This window comes from Elaeis guineensis, chromosome 14 (assembly GCF_000442705.2).
Source record: "Elaeis guineensis isolate ETL-2024a chromosome 14, EG11, whole genome shotgun sequence".
NCBI lineage: Eukaryota > Viridiplantae > Streptophyta > Magnoliopsida > Arecales > Arecaceae > Elaeis > Elaeis guineensis.
The window spans coordinates 41,881,614-41,891,642 of NC_026006.2; the positions used below are offsets into that span (position 1 = coordinate 41,881,614).

Here is a 10,029-nt window from a genome sequence, read left to right on the forward strand (position 1 = left end):
AAACATGTTAATCTCTGATCTGTGGAGAATTTTTTTGCTGTCCCCTGAGGCAGCTCATGAGAACCCGAAAGCTTTTGAATCCGTGGAACGCTGAAAAGAACGGATGGCAGTGCATGTGGTCACCAAGGTTTGCTTCCCAGAAATATCAAAGTTGGAAGAGTACACTATACATTTGGAGCATGCTTAGTTACACTATGTTAGTGAAAGTACATGTGCTCATGTTTAAAATTAAAACACTAACTTTAGTGGCTAACTAAAACCATGGCACGTGCCAGTTATTATATCTTTGTCTTCCATTTTCTCGTATGGTTTCTTTCTCCAAAGGCTTTGGAGTCATAAACCAAATTGCATACTCTCCTAAAGATCTTGCAACCATGAGCATCTCTGTGATGAGAACTGGCCAGTCCCTCGTCGGTCCGTGCGAGCCAACACCATCTGAGATGCTTTATCTCTCCATCATTGACCGTGTACCTGGGCTGCGGCACATGGTGCGGTCGCTGCACGTGTTCAAGCATGGGCAGGAGCCGGCCAAGGTCATTAGGGAAGCAGTGTCCATGGCACTAGTCAAGTAATACCCTTTCGCTGGATGGTTCATCGACTCGATGCATGGCGATGTTCGCATCGCTTCCACCGGCAAGGGTGCTTGGTTTGTTGAGGCTACAGCAAATTGTTGCCTCGAGGATGTTAAGTACCTCGATCACCCGCTAATGATCTCTCAAGATGAGCTCCTCCCTAACTCTAATCCAGAGATAGATCCCCTTGACACTATAATAAAATAAATTATTAACGATAAAATTTTTTTATCACGAATAATCTATTTTCATCATTAATAATTATTAGTGATGAAATTTTCATCGCTAATATTTCATCGCAAATAATAGCATCGTTGATAATATTTTACGATGAAAAAAAAAATTCATCGTTAATAACATTTATTTACGACGAATAATTTTCGTCGTTAAAATCTTTCAATGAAAAATTTTAATCGTAAAAAAAATATTTGCGACGAATTATAACGTCGCTAATAAATAAAAAATTAATAGCGATAAAAATATTTTCATCGTTATTAATTTAATTAAAATTTTTTTGAATAAAATTTTTAAAAATTTTTAGCGATAAAAAATTTTCGTCGCAAATAACATTTTTTGCAACGAAAATTTTTCATCGCTATTAATTTAATAACAAATTTTTTGAAAACTAAATTTAAATAATATTAGCAATATAAAACTTACATCGTAAATACAATAATTTTCGATGAAAATTTTTATCGCTAATAATTATTTACAACGAATAAATTTTTATCGTTATTAATTTTATATAAAATTTTAATTATTATATATTTATTAAAAAAAATTAAATTATCGTACTAAAATATTTTTGACGACCAATATTTCTTCGAAAATAATTTCCTAGCTAATAATTTAAATATATTTTTTTAAAAATAATTTACGAATATATATTTTTAATTTATATTTATAATATTTTTTATAAATAAAAAATAAAAAATTTACACAAAAATTTATAAATAAATTTTATTATTTTATTATATTAAATTAAAATTATAAAAAATTATTTTATTAGCGTCATTACAATTCCGTATGATCTGCCCACGATGATGCAGGTACAGCATCTTGATCCTCACAATATTTTATGCTACGTTGACATATGATGTCTCAGATGCACATGCAAAAGGAGATGGGTATCCATACATAATGAGATACTAACATACCTGAACCCTTTTTAGCTAAGGGTAGACCAGAGGGTTGCCACGCGTATTATCTTAGTAGCATGACATCACAATGATCTATCATTTGCCAACTTAATAGTATTGAGCTAAACAGGTATCTCTTGCAAGGAACTTAAACGGTTAATGTAGCTTCTCATTATTCTCTTCACCATGTTGAATGGAACAATAGAGGAGGCAACTTTATCCATGTATCTTTTGGTTCTATGCACGTTTATCTGGACAAGATTTTGGTTTTATGCTAGCATTCTTTCACTTGACTTGGACCTTTATTTTGGTATACTATTGATAGGAAAAAATCTACCACGTATGCTTTCACAGTGTTTTTCTTTTGAACAATACAAACCTAGCTAGTTCAGATGACTCTCCCACACAATCAATGCCACACAAGGTTAATGATCATGCTTAGGATAAAGGAGACATAAGCCTAAGTGACTAACCCCTTCTATGCAGAAATTTCCAACCTTTATCTTATATGGGCGTCTAGCATTACTCTTTAACTTGATGTGAGTGTGTTGCATGTTCAGTCCATTAAAGGACACATTCATTATTTTTTGGTCCTTGTGGAGTGACTTTGGAAAAATTTTAAGACAAAAGCTATCAAAAGAATTCTATATATTATAAGGTCAAATGCCGCAGATTGTGCCGAACAAGGGTCTAACCATCTAATCTTCGTTCTCATAATTAAAACAGCCCACAGTATTAGAATGGCCAGGAGGCTGATGTTTAAAATAGAGCTATAGTCGGCAACGTGACTTGTACGAGTAGTAGGTAAAAACTCCCTCAACCTTTACATAGCAAGGAGGCATGGTTGGGTCTAGACACGCTTATCGTGCCAAGATTTGTCCAATGGTTCGGTCTAATTATTGGGTGGAGAGGGCCCAATGGACGACGCCCATTATCCCAAGGACATCATGTATGTCTAGGGGTCGTCAAAAAGGGGTGGTCCATGCGGTCCCATGCTCAACCATCACAGGCTAATATATGCAAACGCAACATGAATAAGATAGAATTGTTGAATAAGATGGTTACCTAAAAAATAATAAGAAAAAGAATAAGATAGAACAGTCTTTCCGTTCTTTTCTATCAAGGCCATCCGCATGGACTTGCTGGTAATATAACATTGTCCTTTGAAGCATGCACGGCTGGGTTGATGCACTTCTTGGCCTATACTTTTGAGTGTTTGGGTCAGCTCTCCAATTTCCCATAGTTCGTTGGATTTTAAGAAGTTGAGCGCAAGGTTGCACATCCACAGTTTACTGCATAGATCGGGCACTCCATCCAACTGGTGCTGATACTGATAGACCTACTCATAGTATTCATTCTTCTTTTTTTCTTCTGAGCAGTAGAATGATAGGCTCTGAGGATTGCTAAAATTTCTTTTGCAGAGTGACGCACCACCGCAGTGGCTTAAGCCGGAGAATAAACAAGTTGCTTGGAAGGAAAGGATAGGCAACATACAATTGACGGCAAGCAACAATCATTATGGACATAAACCGTCCCATGCGCCGTAGTCCCACGTATACATGGGCAACGTGTTGGACGGCCCATGGCCCGGCCTAATCCGATATGAAACGGGTCGTATGTGGCATAGCTCATTAGCTACAGTAATAAATCGTGTTAGGCACAATCTATTAAAAGGAGCCGGGTCGGATTGGGTTGGGTGTTTGCGGCCCGCGGCTCACGGCCCATGGCCCAGGCTCGGCAGGGTCAATAAAAGATTGAGCTGGCACGGCCCGCAGGTCAGGTATGGCACGACCAGATCAGACCCAACCCGATCCAGGCCCGGCACGACCCGCATGAGAATTTTCTTAGGATTTTTTTTTGTAAAAATAGATATAAGATTTTTTTGTAAAAATAAAAAACTATCTTGTAAGGGTGGGGGGTTTGGCATGGACCTTTATTGATTTATTAATATCAATCAACATGGTACAAGGAAGGGAGAGGGGCTAGATCTGACCTTCAAGTATAATGAGAAAGAAAGAAGAAATTAAGATGACTCACCTTAATAATTAAAAGATAAAATTAAAAAATTATAAATATAAAAAATTAATAATTAAAAATCTTACTGGTTGTCATATATCGTCAGTAGTGTTTGTGTCGTCATCATCATCGAATGTTGTATTATGTCCATATTTATTTTGAAGTTTCGCCTCGGCATCCAACCAAACTTTGAAGCTGAGCAATATCCCAATTATTTCGTCGGTCATCTTGCTCTTTTTTTCGTTCAGAACTCATCGACCTGTATTAAAAATAGATTTGATGGTACTATAGACATCGATACAACTAAGATATCACGTGCATAGCTAAGATAGACATTATAACCCAAAAAAATTAAAAAAAAAAAATTTAGCCATTACGGACCGGATCTGACCTGTAGCAGCAATAAACGGATAGTGCCTGGTACGGCCTGTAACAGTGCTAAATAGACCGTGCCAGGCACGGCCCGTAACGGGTTTAAACAAGTCATGTATGGTACGATCCATTTGGATTGAGTTTTTTTTTAAAAAATAAAAAAGTCGCTCACCAAGCTTGTAGGTCTGGTGGACCATGGGCCGTGCCTGGCATGGTCTGTCAGACCCCGAGTCTAGAGCTGTGCTAAATCAGAATTCAAGATAAACGGGCTGTGCCAAGTATGATCCATTTTGATTACGCCCGGCCCGTGCCCGTCCCTACGACTGGTCCTACGTCCGCGCCACATGAATTTATTATCCCAAGACAATAAGCATCAAAACTAAATCTATTGTATGTCACCAACCTTATTAGTCCCGTGGACCAGACCACTCGCCCCAGAATATCGAGTAGAATCTAAATCATGGGTGCCGTCAACAGCTCAAATTGATGAGTAGGGGAAGGTTGGGTAGGAGAAATTGTCATAATTATATATTGACCAATGAAAGAGATGCCATATTAGTTTATTAGTCTGGATCGATCCTCCTGTCAACAGCTCAAATTTTTGGGCTGCAAAGTCCATGACACATGGGATGGCAATCCAATTGAACTAAGTTATATCGATGCAAAATCTGCTAATCTTTTTGTCTTGGATCCTAAACCTGGACCAAAATCTCCAGCATAATTAGATGCAAAAGATCAACATAAACTCACTTCATCAATAGATGAAGTCTTGATCTAAATCTTAGAGGCTTATATCCGAAGCCGTCAGACAGTAGATTATTGCTTGCACCTTCCATCCTGAATTTTTTCTATGGAGTTATTCATACAGCCTGATTCCTACAAAGCTTTTAACTCCAGCTCCCAATGTCAGGTAACAGAATTCACCTGCGGCGGATTCGTCGTCGGCCTGATCTCCGTCCCCACCATTGCCGACGGCCTCGGTGCAGCTCAGTTCATCAACGCCATCGGAGAGATCGCTCGCCGGCTAGCCAAGCCCACCGTCGACCCGGTCTGGTCCCGGGAACTCATCCCCAACCCACCCAAGCTCCCTCCTGGACCCCCACCAGTCTTCCCCTCCTTCAAGCTCCAGTACTAGTCCACCATGGACATCTCTCAGGACAGCATCGACCAGGTCAAAGCCCAGTTCTTCGAGCAGACGGGCCACCGATGCTCCACCTTCGACGTCGCCATTGCCAAGACCTGGCAGGCTCGCACCCGCGCCATCAAACTGGGCCCAGACGTCGACGTGCATGTCTGCTTCTTCGCTAACACTCGCCACTTGTTGCACCAGGTATTGCCTGCAGAAGGTGGCTACTATGGCAACTGCTTCTATCCGGTGACCGTCACCGCCGCTGGCCGTGAAGTGGTGTCGGCAGAGCTCATCGACGTTGTGAAGATACTAAGGGATGCGAAGGCTAGGCTGCCTGCCGACTTCGCCAAGTGGGCGGCGGGAGACTTCAAGGAGGATCCTTATGAGCTCTCATTCACATATAACTCGTTGTTTGTCTCAGACTGGACCCGGGTGGGGGATGCCAATCCATGTCATACCTTTTGCTTACTATGAGTTCATGGCGGTGGCCACCATTGGAGCACCACCAAAGCCCAAGAAGGGTGCTAGGTTGATGACGCAGTGCGTCGAGAAGGAGCACCTGGAAGCCTTCCAGGATGAGATGACCTTCTAAGAGTGCAGTCCATCAGGAAAATAAAGATTCAAGTGCCATGTTTGATGGAAGCATTCAACAACAATTTGTACTTATAATATGATTCTTTAATTATTTACTAAGAGTGTGATTTGGCTTGAGTCTGGGTGCTGGAAGAGTGTTGTGAATCGAGTGATGTTATTTAAATAAAGGTTGGTGTTCAAGTTGTAAGTAGGGGTCATGCCTTTACGTAACACTAGCATATAACCCGCGTTTTGCAGCGGGATTTAATTTAAATAAAAATAAAAATTTAAAATATTTTATCATTATATAATTTTTTTATACAATGTAATATCTAATAATTTCATTAACTGATGAACTTACGTACATGCTAATTTTCAACTATCATAACCTCTCATTTAAACTGAAAATATAAATATCAAAAAATTTTATTAGAGTATTACTGATTTAAATTCTATAACAAAATATAAATCAAAATAATTGAAAAAATAAATCATAATTTTAAATATTTAAATATTTCATATTAAATATTAAAATCAATCAATAAATATAATCCATAATATTAAATTTATTTTTCTAATTATCAATTTTGTAAATCAATTATATATATGTGTGTGTATATATATATATATATATATATATATATATATATATATATATATATATATATATATTGTAATTTCATACAACAAAACCATTAACTTTATTTTTACCGATCTTTGGATATTTTTTGAACCATATATAACAAATTTAAATATAAAATCCTAAAATTAATCTTAAAAACTCAAAAAAATATTTTTTTAATGAATTACTGTCATCTAATTAATACAATCAACTTTTTTTAATCTTCTATTTTTTTTCACCTGTATATAATAAATCTAGACATTTTATATGTTTGAATATAAATGCTTAAAATTGATATAAAAAATCTAAAAAGAATCATATTAAAATACAATGCATTGGCCTGAAAAAGCAATGAGCCAATCCCGTATCCAATGTTACAGTAAGCTTAGAAATAGTAGTTAGATGGATTTTTTTGGATATCCGATCCATCTCGAACTCTAATAAGATTTGTTTAGCAACACTCAAATAGGAAAAGGATAACTTAAGACATAAAATATAGCTAATAGATATTATATTTTGCCTTCATCCATCCTTCTACTTATAGCAAGTGATAGATACCTTTAGGTTGCATTTCAGGGTTAGGTTGTAACGAAAGTTCCTTAATCCATCTATTCCATCTTTTTAGCCAAACAATTATTTGTGAAGCTAGATTATATCACTTTTTCTCAAAGATAAAATAAGTTTTCCAAAAAAATGATATGTAGTAAAGCTAAACATTTTTATTGTATTAATTGTACCAAAAGTTATCACTATAAATTTTTATTACAGCCCTATAATTATAACATACTTTATACTACTAGCCTTAGGAGATATCGATTGATTTTAAATTTATCTTGTATATAAATTTTATCCCCTAAAAATAATCAAATAATTTAGAATTTTTTGAGGATGCAAGTTATCGGACATAATGAAATATTATTCCATATTTGAAATATTATCAATCCAATCCTAAATCAACTCCCTGTTGAACTAACAATATACTCAAACTCAACTCAAAAAAATAAAAAAACTCCATATTTTAATCTAACTTTGGCCATTGATTTTCAAGTCTAATTTGTAGGATAATGCTTAACCAGTCTAGCCCAACATGTCTCGAGCAAATCCAATCCCATGAACAGATTATTTATTATTAAATATTAAATCTTAAAATCAATCCATAAATATAATCCATAATTTTTAATTATTTTTTAATTATTAATTTCCTAAACCAAATAATATATATATATTAATTTTATATAACTGAAACTATCAACTTTATTTATGATGATTTTTAGATATTTTACGAACCATATATAATAAATTTAAATATTTCTACATGTTTTAATATAGAATCCTAAAATTAATCTTAAAAACTCAAAAAAAAATCTTTTTTAATGAATTAGTATTATCCAATAAATACGATCAACTTTATTGTTTTAATTTTTTAATTTTTTATCCTTAATTAATAAATATAGATATTTTATATGTTTGGATATAATTTTTTAAAATCTATTAAAAAAATTTAAAAAATCATGTTAAAATATGATACGTGGGTCCAAAATTACAATGGACCAATCCCCTATCTAATATTATAACAGTAGTTGAGCATATTTTTTCAGATATTTGATCCATCCCGAACTTTAATAGGATTTATAGAGTTTAGGATGGATTTGAAATTTAAAATTAAAATTCATTCAAATTTGGAATGAATTTGAGATTTATCCTCGGATACCTATCATCCAAACCAAATATATGTGCACGGTCATAGGGTGTGAAGATTTGATGTCTTGATTCTTTGATTAGCGAACCACCTTACACCCAATAATATCCTAAGTAAGCAATTACAGGTTCAATAGTTTATTGCTGCAAGCAACACAATGAAATCTGATTTTCATAGCCTCATCTTTTATATGCTAAAAAGCACTCAGAAAAAGCTTCAACTCCATTAGAGGACTCCAAATACTACCTATTTGGACAGGCATCAAATCTACATATATCAAAGCACCATATTCCTCAAATTAATAAAATAGATGTGAGCTGATAAGAAGGTAAACATCCTGGCAAGGAGGCAAACATCACAAAGATCCTCCCACGGTCCCACCCGATTGAGACCACTGAGACTAGCAAAAATGGGGAAGAACCAGAGGAAAATAGGAAAGAAGGTAAAATTAAAAGGTGAGACCTTTTCCACATAGATTGATCCTTTTTTTTCTTCTCTTCTTTTTTTTTTTTTCCAGCATTTCTTTCTCTTTTTTGGAGATTTGTGGGAAGGAGAGCATCTGAGGGAGATGGGAGGGGTTTCTCAGGTTCCGATTTGGGTTTATTCTCAAGCATAGGGAAGATAAGAAAAAACAATGAAAAGAAGGGAAAGACGCAAGACTCTTTCCTCTCACATAAATTGATTTTTTTTTTTGACTTCTTTTTCTTTTCATTTCTTTCTCTTCTTCCATCTTTCCTTTCTTTTCGTTGATTTTTTCTATGTTTTCCCCAGTTTTTCTCTATTTTTTCCTTCTTCCGAGTGGGAGGCTTGGAGTGGCCGAATAGGAAGCTTAGATGGTGGCTGGGGTTTTGTGTTGGGTAAGTTTTTTTCTTTCCCTTTTTTTTTTCTTTTTATTTATCTCTTTTTCAAAACTCTATTGGAAGGAAAGCATCTAAGGGAGATCGGAGTAGAATGCTGGCGCTGGTGACGATGGAGAGGAAGACAACGGCGGAGACCAGCAAGAGATGGTGGTGAGGAGAGCAAGGAGAGGTCGATTTTTCTCTTTTTTGGAGATCTATAAGAAGGAAAGCATGATTGGAAGGGGAAGCCAAAGCCAGTCATAATGGCAAGGAAGGCGATGGTGCAGACCGATGGGAAGTAGTAACAAGGAGAGCGGGACGTAAGTGGGCTCTGCAAGAGCTCGAGAAGGTTTGAGAATGCTCTTGAAGGGATTGAAGGACAAAAAATGTGCTGTCGGGAGAGGAAAAAAATGTGAAGAGCTTCGAGCTCGACACATGGCACGCCCAACCTCCAACAGATGGCATGTCAGGAGAGCCATTGGCTCTCCTTTAATGTATTAGATAGATGTCTTTTTTTTTTTCTTTGTTTTTGTTTTTGTTAGAAGTGGAGGATTAAAGCTCATTCAATTTATTAAAAAAAATATTTGCAGGATCAGAAAAAAAAAAAAAAATAAGAAAGATAAAAAAAATAAGAAAGAAAAGAAGCAAGGTGATCCATAATGATAAATGAGCTTATTGCTCTTCAGAGTTACCCAAACAGAACCAATTTTTGAAGAATAGCCACGACCATAGCATTTGTAGTTATCCATTTGGGTGAGAAAAATAAATTTATTATCTTCTATCTTCCAAAATGTCCAGAAGCTTGTAAGAAATAGCTTTTCCCAAACTACTTCGAAGGCTTTACTAATTTTCTTTTTGGTAAGAAAGGCTTTACTAATTCAGTTTCTTCTTCAAATAACCCATTGGGATAAGAAAGGAGGATATCTTCTGGAGTTGATCTTAACTATCCTCCGAATGTAGTTGATGGATGTAACGTGTCTATTTATTGAACATTTTAAAAAAATAAAAAATAAAAATTCTTTTAACTAAAGTAACTGCTTTCAATTTGGCTTGAACTTTAAACATGAT

General features: G+C 35.6%; 1 pseudogene; it reads left to right on the forward strand.

The window, feature by feature from the left end:
- The first annotated feature begins 374 nt into the window (after positions 1-374).
- Positions 375-5,820, forward strand: LOC105057895 (acyl transferase 5-like; annotated as a pseudogene).
- The last annotated feature ends 4,209 nt before the right edge of the window (positions 5,821-10,029 follow it).